At 47.7% G+C, this 22,621-nt stretch overlaps 1 pseudogene; it reads right to left on the bottom strand.

Annotated features, from left to right (window-relative positions):
- Positions 1 to 223: 223 nt before the first annotated feature.
- On the bottom strand, positions 224 to 22,503 carry LOC120383896 (annotated as a pseudogene).
- Between the last annotated feature and the right edge of the window lie 118 nt (positions 22,504 to 22,621).

Raw genomic sequence — 22,621 nt, 5'->3', positions numbered from 1 at the left:
ACACAGATCTGTACAAAACGCTCCCTGCAGCTGCTGCTTCTCCCCAACCCTGATTGATCAATTCTGTGTCCCTGCCACACCCACCTCTGCCTGCCCCCTGCCAGGCTGTTAGTGCCACCCCCTGCCCAGCCCCCACCTCTGCCCCTCTGCCCCTCCTGCAGCTCCAGGGGTCTTCCCCCTCCTCCCCCCACCCCTGAGGCTGCAGACAGTGAGGCAGGGGGAGGTGCTTCCAGCAGCCATAGAGATGAGGGGCCAGGGGCTGCATAGATGGGAGTCCTCCAAGATCATAGAGACTCGGGTCCATGAGGCTAGAGAGGCTGACACAGTCTGAGTGGGGATCCCATCCACACTCGGAACCAGGGTCGGATTCTTCCCCCAGCGACGGAGCCCGGTGGGAAAGTGAAGATCGGGGCCTCGTCACCAGCATTGATAAATGTCACCTGCCCCCGGTCACAGTCCAGACAAACCTGGATCCTGCTGGGGGCCCGGCTCAGGGGCAGGGGGGTCACAGGGAAGGTGAGAGCCTGGCACTGACCTTCCCACTGCTCCACAGCCCAGATCCCCCCCTCAGGGCTACGGCTGAGCCATCCCTTTCTCCCCACAGACTCTCTGGCCACCCCCACGGCCCAGTATCACCCATCCCCCACCTCCACCTCCCAGCAATGTCTCCCCGAGGTGAATCCCTCACAGCCCAGCACACAGGGCTCAGTGTCAAATCTCTCAGGGGTGTCAGACAGATCCTGTCGTGTGTCTCCCCATGTAACACTTTTCCCATCCTCAGACAGGAGGAACCAGGGATGAGCCGTGTCTGGATCCAGAGTCACATTTGCTGGGGAGAGAGAGAATCAGGGCGTTAGGGGCAGAGCTCAGCCCTGGGGGAGGGTTTGATGGGGTCAGTGACAAAATCTGCCCCAGCTAGGGAGTGACTCTGAATCTCCTTCCTTCAGGATTTACCACTCAGCTCGGAATGGGGAGCAGCTCTGAGATGTCAGCACAGTGCAGGGGAGAGTCACGCCCCTGGCAGAGATGGGCCCTGCAGCAAAAGGGTCACTTGAGCCAGGTCTGGGACTCAGGCTCTTTCCTGTGCTGCTGCACATCTCTCCAGGGAGGGGACTAGAGACCCACATCTCAGGCGGATTGGGGGGCAACAGTGGTGAGAAACTGAGCTCCCTCTCCTCAGTGCTCACTGACCCGCCTCACCTCTCCCTGCAGTTTCCCATCTTAAACCCCACATTTCCAGATGAGAGAGATCATCGCTGGGAGGGGAGAACAGATACATCCCATCCCTGCACCCTCAGCCTACGTGAGAGCAAGGGGAGTGTTGGGGGAGAAGGAGCGGGAGGGGAAGGAGGGAGAGCAGAGAGATGAATGGAGACATGAAGGAAGGGATCCCAGAGGGGAGAGAAAACCATATTGGATGAGGAGGAGATGGGGCAGGGGAGGCCCAGGGCAGCAGGACGTGAAAGGTTACAGAGAATTTGCTGAGAGTGTGAAAACAGCAACTCACCTGCCTGTTCCCTCCAAGCAGCCACCGTCACCAAACCTCCAGGCGCTTCCACCTGCCCCCACTCCTACTGCCTCCGCACCAGCCCCATTCAGCTGTGGGCCTGCTGCTCTCCCCACCCTCCTGTACCTGCCAGGCACTGCCGGCCCTCCAGCCCCTTCCAAACGCTGCCCCATCCCTCAGCCTTCTGGGCCCTTCCCAATCCGGATGTGTCCCCCTCTTTGCACTCTCATGACTTTCCCCCTGTGCTCTCCCTGTACTCTAGCACCAGGGTTCTCGTCACCAGGCGTATTTTATTTCCTCACCTCCCTGTTTTGTCACTTGAAATATCTTTGTTTCTCTCTCTAATCTCTGAATTTTAGCATTTACACATCATTTCCTCGGTTTCCAAACTCTGAATATTTAATCCTGAGTTACTGGGCATTTAAGAACAGACCCAGAATTCAGTTTGCTCCTGTTCCACAGCCCATGGCTCTGGCCCCCAGGGCCTCAGGCAGGGAGGGGGCTGTCAGCAGGGACAGCCCTGGGGAGCTGGGGGGAGAAGGAGCTGTGTCTTTGGCCCTGTGCTAGGGGCTGGCACATGTCAGTGGCTGTGCAGCCAGGCTGGGCGGTGGGCCCAGGAAGCTCTGCAGGTCGCACTGCACATGAAGGCAGAGGAGGGGCAGGAGGAGTAGACACAATAGTGTCTGGATTTACTGCTGTACATCAGGCCATGGCTACACAACCTTCCCCCACCCCCGATGTGCTGGGAAATGCAGGATGCTTGTGAACTCTGCCCTGAGCAACAAACTCCCCTCCCATGGCCACAGTCAGGAGAAAGAAGCAAAATGTTCTAACAGCAGCTGAGATTGGGACATTGATAGAATCTGAACTTCAGTTACCTTCTTGTACAGGTGGCGCAGAACTTCCCAGCCCTGGAAACACAGAATCAGAGATGAGAGCTCATCTGAACAAGCACATTAACAGAAATTAGTGTTGTAGAGAGGGAGGCCACTCGCCCGGGATTTAAATGGACAGGCCTCTGTTTGAGAGGTTTGTCCGCTGTCCAGCACGGGGTCTAAAATGGATGTGATTTTGTCCAGTGTTGGATGGGGGACATCACTCTGCCCCCTCCATCTCTGAAAAATGGCATCCCCCATGTGGCATAACCTCACACGCACCATCATGCCAAGGAGGATGAGGTGGCACTGGGGGGGCCCCAAACCAATCCCAACAGTCTGGAAATGTCCAGCCTTCTGGGAGTGACTGAGTGGCTCCTTATGCCTATAAAATGTTACACTGGGAAAAAGATACGTTCTAGAGTTCAGCATAAAGTAAACAATCCCCAAATACACGTGCGAGCATTTCTGTCAGCGGCTACAATTTTAACAGACTTTTTTTCCTTAGCAGAATTTCTATCACTTTTATAATTATTAATAATTGTGAATTAGACTTTCCCTCCTGACACTCTGAAGTGACATTGCCAGCCTGCTACCGAAGACCTGGTCTGGCTGCCATTCATATCGCTGGCCACTCTCCCCTGGAATGCAATGGGAGGCCTGAGGCATGGAGGGGAATTTGGAAAGGGATGGGAGCAGGGGTGAACTGAGAATAATTCAGAAAAACAGAATTGAGGGATAGTTTCCCTCACCCAACCCTGCAGTGCTGACCAGCCCGCGGCCCAGGGCTCTGGCGGTGACGTAAAGGGCCTGGGACTCTGGCCACAACCATGGTGGCCAGGGCCCCAGGGCAGTTGCCCCTTTTGCCTCTCCTCTCCTCCCCCCTCGTCGGCAGCCCTGAGTGGGAGAAAAGGGTTTTCTTTTGGCTCCTGTGAATATGATATAAAGGCCAGAGCATAGGCGGCAGGTTCGTATAATTTTTGGTGGGGCCCAAAATGGTGGTCCCCCCCCAGCTCTCACCCTGTAAGCTGATATAAAATGAAGCTACAATGCGTCAGCACCACAAGATTACAAGGGTCAATTAAAAGTGGAAAGTCAGAAGCAGCACTTGCCTATTAATACCTAATATACGGTATTAAATTTTGTTGCACCTGTTGTGACAAAGTGGGAATGTTCTTAATGTTTTCTCTGAATACTGTGTGGGTGCCTCAGTTTCCCCTGCAAAGTGCCAACTGACGGTGTTGGGGACAAAGAGATCAGGTGGCCTCCTTGTCCGGAAGAGACACAAAGGCCAGATGAGGGAGTGTCAGTTTGGAGCTGGCTGGGGAAATCGGGAGAGGCCCAGAACTTGGGTCTGGGCTCCCCACCCCCCAAGATGGACCTGACTGAGGGGTCCTGTTTTCTGTACTTACAAGCTCTGTTTTAGACTGTATCCCTGTCATCTAATAAACCTTCTGTTTTACTGTCTGGCTGAGAGTCACATCTGACTGCGGAGTTGGGGTGCAGGGACCTCTGGTTGCCCCAGGACCTGCCTGGGCAGACTCGCTGCGGAAAGTGCACAGTGTGGGAGGGCTGAATGCTCCGAGGTCAGACCCAGGAAGGTGTAAGCTTCTTGCCCTGGAGACAGTATGCTCAGAGAGGAGGCTCCCCCAGAGTCCTGACTGACTTTGTATGGAGTTGTTCCAAAGCATCCCAGCATCCCCTTCCACACCATGCGCTTCCCGGAAGTCTGCACAGGCACTGACACTCCCTCCTCTGGCCTTTGTCTCTTTTCCAAGCATTAGGAGGCCACCTGATCTCTTTGTTCTCCAACACCTTCAGTTGGCACCTTGCAGGAGAGTGGCCCAGGCCATCAGTTGCCTGGAGACAGGGTGTCAGCCATTCTCTGTGCAGACAGCATCACACTGGCCCTCTAGGGCTTTACAACAATCACACCCCCTTATCCCACCATCTAGAGCCTTAAGAAATGCATTGGGGAAACTGAGGCACACAGACAGAATTCAGAGAAAACACCTGTATACGACCAGTTACATACTTTGAAGGGTGTAAAATAATCAAATATTGTGCTAAATACAATGATACTCCAAACTGACCACCAAATTTAAGTTGCATGTTTTTCCCCTCAGGTGAGGGTTCTGGGGTGGGGCTGGGGATGAGGGGTTCACAGTGCAGGAGTGTGCTCGATGCTGGGGGTGCAGGCTTTGGGGTGGGGCAGGGCTGAGGATGAGGAACTTGGGGTGCAGACAGGCTGCCCCAGGGCTAGGGCCAGAGAGGACTCCCCATCACCACCACTGGCAGCAGCAAGCTCCAGGGGAGGGACCCCTCCTCTCCCTCCCTAACCCCCCAGCACACTCACTCTGCACCACAGTCACTGCACATGCTCCTAGGGCCCCTCTCAGGTCCAGAAAGCTCACTCCCCTCCCCTATGATGGGTACTGGGGGGGGCACAGGTGGCCTTCCATGCTGCTGCCCCTCACCATAACTTCACTGTGGATGGGTGATGGGGCTGCCCCTTGCCCAGCATGGGGCAGAAGTGGGGTAGGCAGGGTGGTGGCTGGCTATGGGGTGGGGGAGCAGGGTGTCATAAAATTCACCCAAGCCCCAGCTGCTCAGGTCTAGGAAGCCTCCCTCTCCCATCCCTCCTGTGGCGGGTGGGTTGGTGGGTGCTGGGGGAGGGGGCATTGCCTTCACATGTGGCTTCCTGCCTCCCCTGTGCAGCCTGCTGTGCCTCACTGGGGGGCTGGGACTGGGACTGGGGCTGGGGCAGGGGGGGAATCATAGGGTCAAACACTCAAACATAATAAAAAATCATAGGGTCAAACACTCACAGAAGCCCCAACAGGCAACAGCTGCTAAGGTGAATGTCTGTCTGTCTCCTGGCCCGTTTGTGTCTCCTCCAGGTGAGGGGAGGGGAGGCCCCCTCCACTCGCCTCCACTCCCCTCCCCCTCCTGAGTGCTTCAGCAGTCGTTAGCACATTCCTCTTACCCCGTCTCCGCCACTCCGGATTCGGGGATCTGAACCCGACTCCCTTTCAATCGGTCGTTAGCACATTCCTCTTATGCTAATGCTGCAGCCCTTAGGCTACCAGCAGCAGCAGCAAAGGAGAGTGAGAGAGACGTGCTGTGGGCTCTCTGTACATTCAGGCAGGAAAACTCTGGGGGGGGGAAAAATCTAATATTTCCAAATATTGGTGGAGCAGAGCCCCTGATTATGAATATTCCTGGGGTTTTAGCTCCAAGAGCCCATATAAGTCAGCGCCCATGGGCCAGAGGGCAGCTGGGGCATAGGAGAAGATTTGATATTTCCCCTTCCGAGTTGTCCATTGTAGCAGGTTTTTGTCCCAGCAGACAGTCTGCTGAGGTCAGGGGTCGCCCTCCTTAACTAAAGATAGACAATGAGCATGAACTTCTTGGATTTGGGTACAATTTTCAAAATCCACAAAGTGCCTAGGCCCCATTTTCCAAACGATCCTGGGAGTTGAAGTCCAGTCTTCTCTCCCCACCACCAAACTCATGCCCGTGTTACCCTTCCCCAGTCTACTGACCCTGACCTACTTCTCAGGCTTCTGCCTCCTTCACTGACCAATCTGTCCCACCCAGTCTGTGCCGTTCAGTTTAGGAGTTGGGTTGGTGGCCAGCGTAGATGTCTCTCTTAGTGCACTGATTCTTACCAGACACAAAAGATAAAGAAAACTCTCTGGCAAACATGGGGGTTGTGGTGCAAAAATGAGCAAATGCAAATAACGTGTGTCCATTTCTTTGGCTCACATCCCTCTGCTGTCTTGTTAATTTCCAAAGCTGGATGGTGTACACACACACACACACACACACACACACACACACGTACGTTCAGCCCAATGCTGTATCAGCCCCATCACACACAGACTGCAAAGACCACAGGCACATGAGGAGCTGGAATAATTGAAATTATTCCCACCGCTTCCCAGTCTGTACCTGTTATTGCTGGTAAAGCTCCTTTCTCCACTCTTGCTACCCTTCTATTGTGTTCTCTGGCAACATATTGTGTCCCTGGAGTTGGACCATTAGTCAGTGCCCTCGCTCTGTGTGTGTGTTATCATACAATCGCCAGTTACATGATCACACACTGTTTTTGCCACAGGACCCCTGCCTCATTCTTTCACTGGCCAGGATGGAGGAACAAGGGGTGAGAATTAAGGACGTACAGGAAAGCAGAAACCTGGCATTTCAACATTGCAGCCTAAATCATATTCTGTTCAGCGGGGTTGTGCTCCTCTCTTTTAAAGGTAAAATGTCCCAATTTTTTCCAATCTCTCCTCATGCTGATTCTCATTGCCTTCCTGAGCCCCCTTTTCTTCTTCGCTACCCTTTCTGAGATGGGGTGAGTGGTACCCAACACCGTGCTCTAGATGAGGCAAACCACTGATTTACATAATGGCTGTATAATATTTCCATGTCATTCACCATCCCATTTTTATGGGTTCTCACATTTTGTTTGATCTTTTGCCCAGAGCTGCGCAGTGAGCAGAGGGTTTTGTCAAGCTGGCCACAGTGAATTCCCGGTTGCATTACTGAGCTGCTGATGCACTTATTTTCAAACCCTGTTAGGTGAAGGAGATGTTCAATTTTTTCCCTCCATGGTATGTTCATTTATCACCAGTGAACTTCATATCCCAGCATGTTTCCCTTTCACACAGCTGGGGGGAAGGTCCCTCTGGAACCACATCACAATCTTCATGGGACTTGACTAGCCAACCTCAACTTTGGCCCCCTGCAGGGCCGCCCAGAGGATTCAGGGGCCCTGGGGTCTTCAGTGGCTGCCAAATTGTCACCGAAGACTCGAAGCAAAAGAAGCTTCGGGTCTTCGGCCACAAGTCCTTCACTCGCTCGGGGGCCCAAGCCCCGTGAGAGTTTTCCACTGGACTTCACTAGCCAACCTCAGCTGTGGCCCCCTGGAAGAAGAATTATTCCCCATGGTGACCACTCCCACAATCCCCTGTGCATCCCTCTATTCCTCTCCTACTTCCTAACCTTACCCCTCCCCATACCTCTCCTCTCCTGCCCCATCTTCCCCAAGGAATTCCAGAGCCCATACTGGCTCTCTCTGGGCCCTTACTGGCTTCTCATGCAGCTTGGAACCTGCCGTGTGTTTGGGGGTTGCAGTCAGTGTGTGATGAGGTGTCTGTATCCCTGTGTGTGACCAATTGGTCTGTCTGTGCAGTGAATGTGCTAATCCCTGCTAGCTGCCATGTACCTGTGCCACGGCTAGAGTAGCAGCAGCAGTAGCAGCTGTCTAGGCACATGCAGCCCTGTTAGGGCTTCTGAAAATTGAAATGAGCAGCCTAGACATTAACCTGGCCTGGTCCAGCCCTTTGTCCACCTGCCCTCCCAGAGCCTCCAGCCCCATCAGGGACTCTAACAGCATCTCACTGAGAATCCTCTGAGCTCCCAGTGTGCACAAGCAAACTCAGACACCCAAAATCACAACATTGGCCACACAAACCTTTGAGTCTTTTCACCTTAGTCCAGAGCTGTCCCTGCCCCAAAGAGCTACTGCAAAAAGTTAACTGTATGAGAAAAAGGGACGGGAAATCTCAGGGCAATTGAGCTTTGGATATTGATGCAATAGGAGCTGTAGTTACCTGGGCAGACGATGTTTCTTCTCCAGTCTGAAACCAAACACACAGAGAGGGATGAGAACTCAGCTGAGCAACTGCAGAAACACCAGGGCTCTGGGATGAAGAGCAGCTGGCTTAAGCTGAACCCAGGCAAGAGCAAAGTGAGTCAGAAGCAGGGACACATTTTGAAGAACTAGATGAGACTCTTCCCTTCGTTCCATTGAATTTGTACAGCCCCATTCACCATAGTTGAGGTGCAAAGACTCAGGTCCTATGTGACCCTTCTCTAGGCCTAGGTGACCAGGTAGCATCAGTGTCTAAACATCTCAACTCACTAGGAAACTGCATCTTCCTGTGGGCAAGGGTCTGGCCACAGTGATCCCTGCCTCTGCCACCGCCAGCCTGGGTTACTGTAGATCACTGAATCCACAGCTGAGTGTAAAGGCTCCAGCTGGCACCTAATGCAGCTGCCGGCCTTCTCCAGGGCTTAGGCCACAGTGACACATCAGGCCCATGTTCCAGTCCCTTCACTGGCTCTCAGTCCCCTTCTGAGGCCAGTTTAAGGCCTTGGTTTTAATCTGCAAATCAGTTAAAGAATCCAGCCCCAGTGGAGGCTGTTGTGAGACATCAAGGTAGGAAGCTACAGAGGCAGAACATTGTAGGGGGCACCCAGGTTGCAGGGCGGGGGTGACACAGCCACCCCTTAGTCTGGATTGTACCCTGGGTATGTCACAGTGACACCCTAAAGTAAAGCTCACTGGCTAAGCAGGGGATAGAGATGCCAAAACCCAGTGAAAATCAGAGCGGGAGGGGACAGGGGTTCCTGCCTGATGCTATGAATTCCCCTTCGAGAGCCCTAGGTACCATTTGACCCTCCCCTCTCCTGTGTTTAAAGCCAGAGGTGATTAGACCCCATGGAGAGCCCTTGTTTCAGTTCAGTGATTGCAAAAGCTGAAACCACTGATGAGCAGGTCTAGGGCCCAGGTCGTAGACCTAGTGTGGGGACAGGGCTGCAGTAAACATGGAGACGCAGCAGCAGCAGTCACGGCCTGCTGGAATCTCTGGGTAGGTCGTGGAACCTCAGAACGCACCATTGCAGAAGTGGCAGTGGGGGGCCAGCAGCAGCCGTGAGAACAGCAGTGGAGCTGAGCGGTGGCAGAGGTAACAGCACCAGAAAAAACAGCAGAACCAGCAGCAGAGGCATCAGCCAGCAGTGGCAGAGACAGCAGCCGCAGTGAGCCAGTTCCAGAAGCAGCAGAGGCATCGCTCGATGTCCCTCACCCTTTTTCAGGGATGGGAGGCAGTGAGCAACCCGTGGCAGAGGTGCCGACTTCCTCTCTGGCCGGTGCATGCTCAACCCCCTGCTGCACCCCAGGCCCTCCTCCCATTCCACCCCCTCCCCCAAGTCCGTGCCCCACCTCATTCCACCCCCTTCCCCAAGGCCCCGGCCCCACCCTGCCTCCTCCTCCAAGCATGCCGCAATCCCGTTCCTCCCCCTCCTTCCCAGAGCACCCTGAGTACCATGAAACAGCTGTTTTGAGGCAGGCAGGAGGCACTGGGAGGGAGGGGGAAGAGCTGGTCAGTGAGGCTGCCAGTGGGAGAGATGCACTGGGGGGACGGGGGAGCTTAGCTGGGGGTGGGTGCAGAGCACCTGCTAATTTTTCCCCGTGGGTGCTCTGGGGCAGTTGGCACTTAGGGCCAGTGGTGACAGTAGCAGCAGCAAGCCAGTTGCAGAGGTGGAGGCAGCAGTGGACGCATTGCTTAATGCCTCCCCCCCCACCAATGCCTTTCAGGGGTGGGAGGTGAAGCCATGTGAGGGCACCTCTGAACTCTGGGTCTTGGCTGATTAAGAACAACCAACTGTGAGTGGGCTGCAGTGGCGGGAGAGGGGAGTGGTGTGTTACTGCTCATTCGCTCATCGGATTATCACAGGGCAAGGTGGGAGACTGAGGCAAAGGACATTTCCCAATGTACTGTGGGGTGGGGGGTTGCTCTGGGTTAAATGCTTTTGAATCATGGCCGTGGTGTTTTCCCAAAACAATGCTAGGGGCCCTTTGCCTTGCAATAAAATTTTTCTTTTGTTACACCCAGACTCAGGGCGGGTGAGTGGGAAGTTTTGTCTCTTATCCTGTGTCTACACCAGCACTTTTGTCAGTAAAACTTTTGTCAGTCGGGGTGTGAAAAGAGCATGGCTCTGAACTACATAAATTTCACTGACAAAAGCACCGGTGTGGACAGTGCTGTGTCGGCGGGAGACACTCTACTGCTGCTCATTGGGGGTGGTTGAATTATGCCGGTGGGAGGTCGGCACAAAGCAGCTACACGGGAGACCCGATTGCAGGTACAGCTGTGCCACTATAAACCTTGAAAGGGCCACTATATAGTCTTAAAAAGGCCCAGGAGTTAAATTTCCCCAGATTATTGAGTGGGATCTCAAGTGTTTTCTGATTTGTGTTGCTAAGAGGAACCCTTGATATTGAACCCAGCCCGTGTTGCTGCCAACTCCACCTGGCAGAAGGGTGAGAGATCGATAGATCCAAAGACAGTTTCAACACCACGGAAAAGGCTGCATTCCAGAAACAGAAACACTTACCAAGTTCTCGTTGAAGATTAACTAGGTAACACAGAATCAGAAACAAACACACTAATTAACTGCTTCTCTTCTAGGATGGAATCAACCTCCCATCATGCAGCCTGTCCCTCACAAACCCATTGATCCAGACTATGGGCAGGGAAACCACTGAGGTCTGGGGAGAAAAGTCTCTTTCCAACCCACAGGCAGGGCACAGAGCACCTGCGAAGTCCCATAGGATGTGGCTACACAGCAACTGAACACCCCCAATTGACCCATGTCAGCTAACTAGGCTCACAAGACATGGGCTGGGGGCCTGCAAAATTGTAGTGTAGACATTTGGGCTCATTTTGTGTCTACACCGAAGTATCAAAAAATAACTGATTATCTGCATGGACTTAGTTCTAAAAGTTTTCAGTTCCCTAGGGAATTACGGCCAGATTTTTAAAGGTATTTAGGTTGCTAACTCCCATTGATTTCAATTGGCATTAGGTTTCCAAATACCTTTAAAAAGTTGCCCTTAGAGCCCATTCCTGCTTCCTTGTATATTACATGTTCCCATTCACTTTGCTGTGAGCGTTCGGTGTGCACGGAATGTAATATCGGGCCCTAAAATTATCAACATCCTTCTTTTAGTGATGCCACTTGTACATTTAGTGTTGGATCCTACACATGTTGAAATCAAAGGCACAGCTCTAATTAATGGTAGTGGTGCAGCATCATGGCATTCATGTTTTTCTCATTTAAAAAATAAAACATGAGGAGACAAATTTATACAAAGTTTTCCTTGTTGGAGAAAAGGGCACAACACTTACTGATTTCTGTATCATGTTTCCCTAAAAACAGAAATAAATCATAAATTATTATTAGGAGCATTTTTCTCTTGGCTATACAGTTGTCTGAGTTTTGTGAGTTGAATATGGTATATAACTTTTCATATTACCTATTGGAGTGAAATTTATCAGGGTTAATCTCATCCCAATTTCCTTTTAACATTAAATGAAAAAATGAACAACTCCTCCTCAGATATAATTACAAACAAGATCCATGTTGGACCAAATTATTTACTTGTCAAATGAGGCAAGAGGACATTTGAGGGCACAGAGTCCGCCTGGTTCCCCATGTCATGGTGCCTCCAGCACCATGTGGATTTCACCATCAGAGAAGATACATTTCAAAGAACATTTTTTTTTCTGATTTCCTCTTACCCACACACTGAATCATTATCAATACATTATCACTGATATTTCATGTGATTTTCAAATTGATCTCTCTTTAATAATAATCACTATAAATAATAAAACAGCAAACAACTTAATGGAAAAGGTTCTATGTAGAGAAAATTTGAACTTACTGATTTGTCCAAGATGTTTCCCTAAAGAAATGAAATAAAGCAAACAGATGTAAATACAAGTTATTTAAGAATATTTTCCGTTAATGGAGATTTAAAGGCAGGTTTTCATGATATGAACGCCTGGCCCCTAAATACCAAACATTTCATTCATGTTTTACTAACCATGTGGCCACACTAGAGTTAAGTGTCTGACAGTAACTGACTGTTTTCAAGGATTTACAATTCTGAAAGTTTTGAATTCCTTATGGAATTAGGGTCTGATTTTTCAAGGCATTTACGAGCCTAACTCCCACTAATTTCAGTGAAAGTTAGCTGACCACATACCTTTAAAAATCTAGACATTAGAGCCCAATCCTGCTTCCTTGTATTGTCTCTCACATTCCCATTTGCTTTGCTTGGAGCTCTGGGGGTGCAGACTTGAATTTCTGTCCCTCAAATTATCAGCAGGATTGTTTTAGCGATATGACTTGTGCATTCAGTGCTTGATCCTATACTCATTGAAGTCGATGGCAAAGCTCTAACTGTTATTAGTGATGCAGTATCTTGGCTTTCATCTTTTTCTGGTTAAAAAACTCCACCCAAAATATTCATAAATAAACAAAGAAATACCCTTATGAGGAGACAAATTTGTAGAAAAGTTTTCCTTGTTGGAGGAAAGAGCACGACATTTACAGATTTCTATATCACCTTTCATTAAAAATAAACAGAAATAAATATAAATTCTTATTCGGAGAATTTTTGCCTTGGTTATACAGTTGTCTGCATTTCGTGAAAGTTGCCCAGTGATTATACAATTCAGGAGCCTTTGATGGGTTTCATATTCTCAACACCAGGAGAAAAAGTTTTCCCTTCTCCATCTCTGACTTATTGTTCCTCACCGTTGTCAGAACTCATGTTCAGGCTCAGAGCTCATGTCTATTCAGACCCCTCTTTTCTTTTCTGTGTATATATTTTTAATATTACCTATTGGGGTGAAATTTGCTAGGCTTTGTCTCATTCCAATTTCTTTGTAACAGTAAATGAAATCACAGACAACTGCTTCCAAAATAAAATCACACACAATCGTTATGGGGACCCAACTCTGTACAAAATATTTACTTATCAGAGGAGGGAAAGAGACATTAACTAATTCCCAAAGTCCATGGGGACTGAGGAGAGAATAACTGCACAGCTGGGTGGGAAGTGGTGAGAAAAGAGTGAGGAATGGAGAAGGTTTTGGCTCAATCTTCCCTCAACCCCTTCCCCAAATGCTCCATTCGGCTTAACTGAGGCAGTTCTGGGGGAGAAATATTCTGTGCCTGTAAAGGGCTGGTGCAGATCACTGCCTCCTGGAGCAAATGAAAACCTTAGTAATGTTTCCTTCCCTGTGCTGCTGAGGGGAGCGCAGTGCAGGTCTGTGCTTCCCCTGCTTGGCCTAGTGTAAAATGTCATTCTTCCCTTTTTTCATTTATTAGAAGAAAATTCTTGTTAATTTCACTAACATTTTCCCCTGTGACATTTACCTTTCATGTTAAATAGATAAACAGTGAGGCCAATGAAACCAAACAAAACCAGGAGAATCACACTCAGAGCCACCATCCATGGATTCACCCTCGGGAAAAAGAAATCTGAAAAATAAACCCCACAGGATTTGCATTAGTTTGGAAGCAGGAACATCATCAATTTTTTCTCTATTGCACGTAACTACATAATTAGTCCCTGGCAGGACATTATGTGAGCTAAGAGTGAAAACATGACCCCCTCTATGCTACACAAAAGACCAAAACCTGATTGTAAAAATTACTCCAACCAACACAGCTTTAGCACTGATTAACCTGTGAATGAACAGGCCTAGTTTGATTCATGGTATTCATGAGTTCAGGGGCAAATTCTCTGCTCACAAAACAACATTGATGTCAGTTATGCCAGCAAACAATTTGCTCCTCACTGTTCAGCAGCATTCAGAAATTGCAAGATTATTTTGATGAGTCACTAATAATTTCCCCAATTATTTCAATTAATTATAATCGCAATTAATCCAAACATTAAGTGCTGAAAATTGATTCATCTTCTTTTGCGGTTCTTGTGTTTACAGCATCAAAATCATCTAGCCGGGGTGGGCATTTCAAACATGCCTAAGGCCTTCTCCACACAGGATTTGTGCACTGGTTTAAGGAAATTGGTGTAACACTCATGCAGTCGTTGTTACACTGATTCCACAGCTGACCACGTAACAGGACTGCCCCAATTTAACTAAACTGGTTGACAAAACTTTAAATTGTAAATCAGCTGAATAGTGTCCTTTATCCATTTAGTATCAATCAGTAAGGAACTGACAAACTAAAAACATAGGACACTCTGAAACTGAAATAAGAGCATTCAAACAAGGTGTTTCATCAATAACTCAGTAGATAATCAGTGCAGCTTGTGTGTGTAAACAAAAGCAAAGTGAGTTATGAGCACAGCTCCCATTCGGAAACAAGCCCACATCATTTGGTGACATTTCACTTATTGAAAAGGTAGCAAACAAACCATAGTGTAAAAATTGCTACAGTCACAAAATCACTGTGGTGAAGTTAAGTTTTTAGGAACAAACTCTTTCAAGGTTTCGTGAATATTTCTTCTCAAAATCATACTTTTTTTTTTAAAGTAGGAGTTTCTGGAGTATCAGAGTTAAGATTAAATTTACATGAAACCCAAAACTCTGATAATTCTGAATATTCAAAATTAAGGCAGATTGCCTGAGTTGTGACCTGTTAAGGTACCAGTTTCTGAACTTTTGTTTTTAGGTCGTTGTAAAATATGCACAACAGATGCTTCAGTTCTTTGTTTTGTTTTGTTTCTGCTGAAGGTGATTTAAGCATGTGGGTTTAGCTGGTAACTGACCTGCTATATAAACTGTTGATTCCTTTTCTTGATTGAGAAAGGTGTTCCTGACCCAACAGGACAGGTTCTGGTTTGAATATTCTTTTATAATAATAGAATTTTCTGTTTCAAACAGGCCACTATCCCCTAGGGATTTTGCTTCAGACAGTGATGGTAATTCTTGTCCACGGAGATCTCTCCATAGCACCTTGGGCTCTGGGTACCACCCAGACGATTGACAAACCACCCGGATCCCTCCATCCTGGTGGCTCTCCACAGAGATGAGAGGATTGGAGCCCAAAGCTAGAAGAAAATTACATAAGTGTGATAAATCAATGGGGTAATTTAGCTAAAAGGATGAGTGAGAGATTGTGGATCCCTTACTCCCACTAGAGATCACTTGATCATGTAGAAGGGATCAATGAACACTGGAATTTCTGAATTCCCAATATGCAGGGACACAGGAAAAGATGTGAACAAATATTTAAAATAATGTCACTGAATAAGTGAGGGATATTGTCCTCTCCACCTAAGAGCAATGGAGCACTGAACAAATTTGGAAATCTGGTCACTTCATTTAAATACCTAGTGGGATATGAATTTTTCAGAAAGCCAGTTTTTAGTCTATTGGATGAACATTTTGTTTGTTCTCTTTTAAATACATAAATCTAACTGGCTCCATGGTTCCTGTGTCAGAGCAGCAGGGGACAAACGCTCAGCCTCATCCACTAGCGGTAAATACACAATGTCTCCCTCCCTCACCACCATCTTTATGTGGCCTCAGCCAATCAGAAAGCTACAACTGATTTTGACTGCACCCCAACTAACTACCTGTAGTGACCACGTCAGAAGGCCCTATAAACCTGGCAGTCCCACCTTAGCCACGCCTCAGAATGACTGCAGAGGAATTGGAAGACCACAGGCCGTCCACACTTGAAAGGCTACAGCAGCACAGCTTCACCGCTGTGGTGCTTCAGTGGAGACACTGCTTACACCAAAGGCAGGACTTCTCCTAGTGTCATAGGTAATACACGGCTCTGAGAGGCAGTAGCTGGGTTGACAGAAGAATTCTTCTGTTGACCCAGCGCTGCCGACATGGGGACTTAGGTCAGCTTAGTTTTGTCATTCATGGGGTGTCTATTTTTCACACCCGAGAGACAGTTAAACTGACCTATTTTTCTAGTATAAACCAGGCCCATATTTGTCTAGATGTCTTTTCCCTCCTTTTGAAGTCAGCCAAAAACATCTTTTGGGCAAGGAAATCTCTTGACCATTCTGAAAAGGTCTTTAATAAAACGTTGGGAAAGTTTTCAGCATATTTTCCAAAGTGTATGAGCGTGGTCATGTGCTGAAATCTAGTCACGCTGTGTTACTCCAAAATAATTCACAAGTTGCTAGTCACAGTTGTTGCAGTAGAAAAGAACAAAAACTGCAGCCCAGACTAAGATAATACAGACAAGAGCAGCTGACCTGCTATCTTCAGTTCCAATAGGGCTTCTTCATAAAAAGGACCCTCTTGAACAAAGCAGCTGCATTGTCCTTCATCTGAGCGTCTGATATTAAGAATCTGCAAGGAAACATTCCCATCCGTGATGCCAGCTTTCAAAAGCTCTGTCCTTCCATGATAGTCTGGCATCTGCTCTCCATACTGATCCTTTCCTTCATGATACTGGTGAACAACTGAAGTGAACTCAGATCGGAACCATCTCACCTCCATGTTCTCAGCGCTCATCCTGGGGGACAGGTGACAGGGTAACACAATGGCCTCACCTACAGTGGCAGTGACAGAGTGACCAGGACCCATCACTCTGAACTGGGCTGTGAAATACACCAAAACAAAAAGAGAACAAACTCAGGGGGAAAACATGCTAGAAACAAAAAAGACAGTAGGTTCAAACTTTCCAAAAATTCAGCCTGGGGCAGACACCTGGCATGCAAATTTTTAACTTGAATATTTGAAATTTGGAAAAGTTACAAGCAACTGAAAAAGACATTTATAGTAGAAAGTGACAGGCCAGCTCAGGTATAGGTGTCACTGATAACGCCCCTTATATTAATTTGATATGCAATAGAGCCACTTCAGTGGCCCGTGCATGGGCAGGGTGACCCGAGTATATACACTGTATACCTGAGCTCTGATCTGTTCCAGCCTTCACTATATTTCTGATGTGATTCTCACCGTTGGTTTTAATATGAGAAGGGTGAAAAGATGAAATCCTGACTCCTCTGAAATCAACAGAGATCACCTAGAATTTCACCCTAATGTTTTGTGACCCAGCTTCTTTGGAGACCACCACCTCTCACCTCGTCTGAGGACACAATTTTCATTGAGATGAGCTGAGGTTCTTGAGTTTTCCTCCTTTGCCCCCCCTCCACCTGTTTTCAGTGAGACGGGGTCATTGCCAGGACATTTTCAGTACAGGGTCTTCAACTCTGGGACTCACTTGCCTTGGCCTCACTGACCCCAAATCACTTCAGCTTTAGGCCAGGTTGCCTTGGTGTTTGAGAAAGGACTGGGTCACAGAGGGTGCAAGCATGTGAAATAGGAGGCTCAGCGTGACCAGAGGTGTGTAGGGCAGCCCACAGTGGAAATACCAATATCAGGGAAGGCTGCAAAAAGGAGAGAAGATTCTCCCAAAACTGGTGGTTTACACTATAGTTAGATTCACCAACCAGTCACAAACTGTGCTCCTGATCCTCCACACTGGTTATCAAGAAAAGAAATCACACAGCCCCCTTTACTGCATTCCAGTCTCTGGCTCCCAATTGGCAAATAGGTTCAGTACAGTGAGAAGTTACCTAAAAACTCTATTCACTTTATAAAATGTTTTTTTAATTCTCCAAAGGACCAGACACATTACCAGATCAATACCAGTTTGAATCTTACCCAAAATACCATGCTGCCAGCCAATCCTTTAGTATCTAAATCTAAAGGTTTTATTAGAAAAGAAAAGGAATGAAAAAGAAGAGTTGCTAAATGGTCAAAGCAGTCAGATACTTGCATATATATACACATGTATACAGAGATAGAGAGAGACTTCAGAATACATATATCAGGTTCTTAGCAGCACTGGTGAATTTGTTAGCTTGCAAAGTCCCTCTGGAACACATCCAAAGCTTGGATGGGTCTATCAGTCCTTTGTTCAAAGCTTCAGTTTGTATGGAAGTTACTCCAGAGGTGAGAAGCAGGATTGAAGACAAAATGGAGAAGATGAAGCTGCCTTTTTATATCCTTTGCCATGTACATCCTTTGCCCCAAACACAAACTCACAGCACATGGGCATGAAAAGGTACTTGGAGTCCCCTGTCCATCGGCATGACCCCATAGGCAGCCGAACTCCCCGTCCCACAACACTTCCTCCTCCGCCTACCTCCCAGCACTTGCCGCTGCCACACAGCCATAGCAAGCTCTCGGAGGGAGAGGGAAGGAGGGTGGCATGCTCAGGGGAGGAGGCAGGGAAGAGGCGGGTCTGGGGTGGGGATTTGGGGAAGGTGTCGGAATGGGAGCGGGGTGGGGATGGGGGAGGGGCAGAGGGGGAAATCAAGCACTCACCGGCACCAGTAGAAGTCAGCACCTATGCATGTCCCTACATGTCCTGAAAAACAACAAGGAGTCTTTAAGGTGCCACCGGACTCCTCATTGTTTTTGTGGATACAGACTAACACAGCCATCCCCTGATATTTGTCTACATGTCCTGTTGATTCATAGCCCCAGGTTTCTCGCAATGGCTCATTCTACAGCAGGCTGGATAGTGCTGATGCTGGTCTGTCTGGGGGTGTCACAGCACAAGTTTGAGACACAAATATACCACACATATTTATATCTCACCATACAAAGATGATACAGACTATAAACAAGCTTATATTTAGCAAATCAAGCCTTTTCCACTGGTACCTTACATAGAATCATAGACCTGGAAGGGACTTCGAGGGGTAATCAAGTCCAGCCCCCTGCACTCATGGCAGGACCAGCACTATCTAGACCACCCCTGACAGGTGATTTTTAAGAGCAGGTGAGACAGTCTCCAATGATGGAGATTCCACAACCTCCCTAAGCAATTTATTCCAATGTCTAACTTCCCAACTGTCAGGGTGGTATTTCCTAATGTCCAACCTAAACCTCTCTTGCTGCAGTTTAAGCCCATTACTTCCTGTCCTACCATCAGAGGTTAAGGAGAACAAGTTTTCTCCCTCCTCCTTATAACAAACTTTTAGGTATTTGAAAACAGTTATGCCCCCCCCCAGTCTTCTCCTTTCCAGACTAAACAAACCCAGTTCTTTCAATCTTCCCTCATAAGACATGTTTTCCAGACCCCTAATCATCCTTTTTCCTCTTCTCTGGACTCTCTCCAATTTGTCCATATCTTTTCTGAAATGTGGCACCCAGAACTGGGCACAAGACTCCAGTTGAGGCCTAATCAGCACAGGGTAGAGCGGCATAATTACTTCCCGTGGCATATCCTGTATAAGATTTATTGTGATTTTGTAATATTGGTATCAATGCCATTATAAATGGTCACCCATATTCCTTACAGCCTCACACTCAGATACTATGATGATATAAGTACCTAGATGGATAGAGAAACCGAGTTGCCTCATATGCCCCAATGGAGAATTACTCCTCCGGAAGGGGTTGGGGAGGAAGTGGAGACATATTTACTGATATTGAGCCAATCTGAAATTTGTTGTAGGGGTGGGTTTGGGATTGTTTTTTTTTTTTTTTTGGTTGGTTGGTTTTGGTTTGAGTTTTTTTCAGTTTGGTACAAAGGAGTGGAATAGGCATGATTTACAAATCACTACAATGAAACAAATCCTACAAGCAGCAGCAGGACCAGTGGGATTCCTACCTGATTCCAGCTTGTGAATGTGATAAATAATGAAGAAAATTATCAAATTAGGCAGAGAAGCGCTCACTGCAGAGCTAGGACAGAATGAAAGAACCTTCATCTTCACTGTAACTTGATCTGGACAACAGGATAGGGATGAGAAAAATACTTTACTAAAACATGTCTTGCATTCAAATCTGATGTGTTAGAAAAAGGAACTATTATCTGTAGTTAGTGAATTGAACTGATTGTTGCTGGTCACCGTGTCCTTCAAGATTTTAGAGCTGGTAGATCTCATCCTCCCACACCTTGTTGTTAATGACAATTTCAGGCCTTGGCTACACTGGAGAGTTGCAGCGCAGGTAGTGGCTTTACAGCACTGCAACTTACTCCCCGTCCACACTGGCAAGGCACATACAGCGCTGTATCTCCTTGGCTACAGCGCTGGCTGTACTCCACCTCGGTCTGGGGAATAATGACTGCAGCGCTGGGGTGCCAGTGTAAACAGTGATTTATCTTACTACGCTGTAACTGACCTCCGGAATATTCCCATAATGCTTTAAACTAAAGAACTCTCTTTGTTTTGTTATGATGCCTCTCTTTGTTTTGTCGTGAACTCGGGGCTCCCGGAGCTGTTTATCTAAAAAACAAATACAGCTACTGCTTGCTGCGAATGAGGCAGGCAGGGGGATGAATGTCCACAGCTAGTGTTTGCTTGAGGAGAGAAACAGCACGGCGGGGGGGGGGGGGGAGGAGAGGGAAGAGAGTCCCTCGGAGCAGCTGCTTATCTGGTCTGCAGGCTATTTGCATTTAAGAGTGAATGAGGAGTGGGGGAAGTGGTCGGAATTTGCAAGGCAGGGAGCTGAGACAGTGCCGGCTCCAAAAATCCACTCTCTCTCTCTCTCTCCCCCACGCTCCCTGTCACACTCCACCCCACCCCGCTCTTTTGAAAAGCACGTTGCAGCCACTTCAATGCTGGGATAGCTGCCCATAATGCACCACTCCCAACACCGCTGCAAATGTGGCCACACTGCAGCTCTGGTAGCTGTCAGTGTGGCCACACTGCAGCACTTTCCCTACACAGCTGTATGAAGACAGCTTTAACTCCCAGCGCTGTACAGCTGCAAGTGTAGCCAAACCCTCAGAGCGGAAAACAAACTTTCCTGATTTTTCAACTCCCAACTGGTTTCTCAACTTTGAATGGCCGAGTCATTGATGTGAGCTAGTTGGGTACATTGAAATGAATAAAATATTTTCTCTGTACCTGTAGAACAGGCTATTGCTGTCAAAAGCTGGGTGAGCCCTTCAACAAATTCTGCTTCCAGATGCTTAGACAGTGACTGGCACCACTTCATTGATCTGATTTTCTTTAGAACTTTTGAAGCAAACATATACAGCTTGAATGTTATATATATATGCCTTAGCCTCAGCTGTCATAATTTTAATCTGAAAGATAAACCAGTATTTAATGTAAATTAAAAAAATCCAAGTGAAAGAAAAGCCTCTGATTTTTTTTAAATCATTTTTTAAAGATCAATGTTCATCCACCCTGAGTGTCTAACATTTCCTTCAGACCCTTATTGCCAAAGAACTACAGCACTTTGAAGAATTAAATTAATAGGTGTAATACACTGGTTTGTGTAGACTGGATGAATTATTGCAGAAAACTGAAATTTGTTCGTGCCTTTCAAAAACAGAGCAGCAGCACTGCCAAACCCAGGATTCAAAAGTCAGTATAACCCCAACCCTAATGTGTTAGGTGTGTGTGGTATTGTATGGTCTTGTGTTGTCTGCAGTGGCACTTGAACATTTTTTTACAATGGGGATGCTGAAAGCCAGTGAAAGTGCCCCCAAATTTTTTACCTCATGCCCTTTACCCCTGTTCACGCCCTCCCCTCAGAGCTGGGGCTGGGAGCAGGGCTGTATCTCCAGAAGGGTGAGGCACAGACAGGGGTAAAGGGACTGAAGCTGGGGCCACAGCTAGTGGTGGGCAGGAGTGGATCCCCACGTGCAGGGCCAGGATCGAAGCCCTGGGACCAGGAGTGGAGCCCCACATAAAACCTGGGGACACTGCACCCCCCCTACACACCCCTACTTCCCACGCCTATGATTGTCTGGTCTTGTAGCTTTGATTAGCTACAAAACTGCATAATTATGGGAACATATACAAGCTGTACATTTTTGTGGGGTGTTTTTTTTTGTGCTTTAGAATATTTGTTGCTTTATGAAAATCAATACAAAAACTCCCCCCCCCAATGCACACACATGTGATTAAAAAAATCACAAACTGGGTCAAAAAAAGTATGTGATTGACTTAAAAAAATCAATATTTTAAATATACATTTTTTGCCATTTGGTTTCTGAGCCTTGAGGGTACACTCAGTCTTATACTTTCCTCTGCAACTATAAAGGCCCCCTGTTCTTGAGTAAAATTCAGCAAAACAAAGACATTCCTAATTCCACAAGCTGTAAAAGTCTCATGTTACATTGCTATGAAATCAAACTACAACGAATTTGACGGTAAATCACTTTGAATGTAGCTGTACTGTAAAGTTTCCACAAAGAGAGAAACAAATGATCACGGGATTATTTACTCCTTGTGTTTTGAACAATCTGTCCCCGCAATAAATATCGGGTATCAGGCATTACAAACAGGCCCCTCGTAAGCAAAATTCACCCACCTAGTTGGGTCTTCAGGGAAGTTTAAAATCTCCCGGGTGTGGCCAGACTTCACCCCTTTGGCTGGGACAATTACATGGTCATTGACTGGTCCCGTTTCTCACGCATGTTGCTCAGCTAATTCTGGCGATCAAAGAGCCGCAGTTCTGTCTCGTGACTTTTCCGTAGAATGTTGTTACAAGAAACGTGAGTTTGTTCCGAATCGACAAACCTGCGCTCGGCTCGCAGCGTTCGCCCGGGGGAAGTGAAAGTAACACTGTCCATTGCCTCATTGCAAACCCTGTCACGTGGGGAGGGTCGAGTCTTCTCTTAAAGAAACAGCCCCGGTCCTGCTGCACCTCAAGCTTGTGGGAAACAGGAACTTTAT

Source organism: Mauremys reevesii, linkage group 15 (genome assembly GCF_016161935.1).
Source record: "Mauremys reevesii isolate NIE-2019 linkage group 15, ASM1616193v1, whole genome shotgun sequence".
In the NCBI taxonomy this organism is placed as follows: Eukaryota; Metazoa; Chordata; order Testudines; family Geoemydidae; genus Mauremys; species Mauremys reevesii.
The sequence above is the reverse complement of the archived record's forward strand: the minus strand, read 5'-3'. Positions and strand labels throughout refer to the sequence as shown.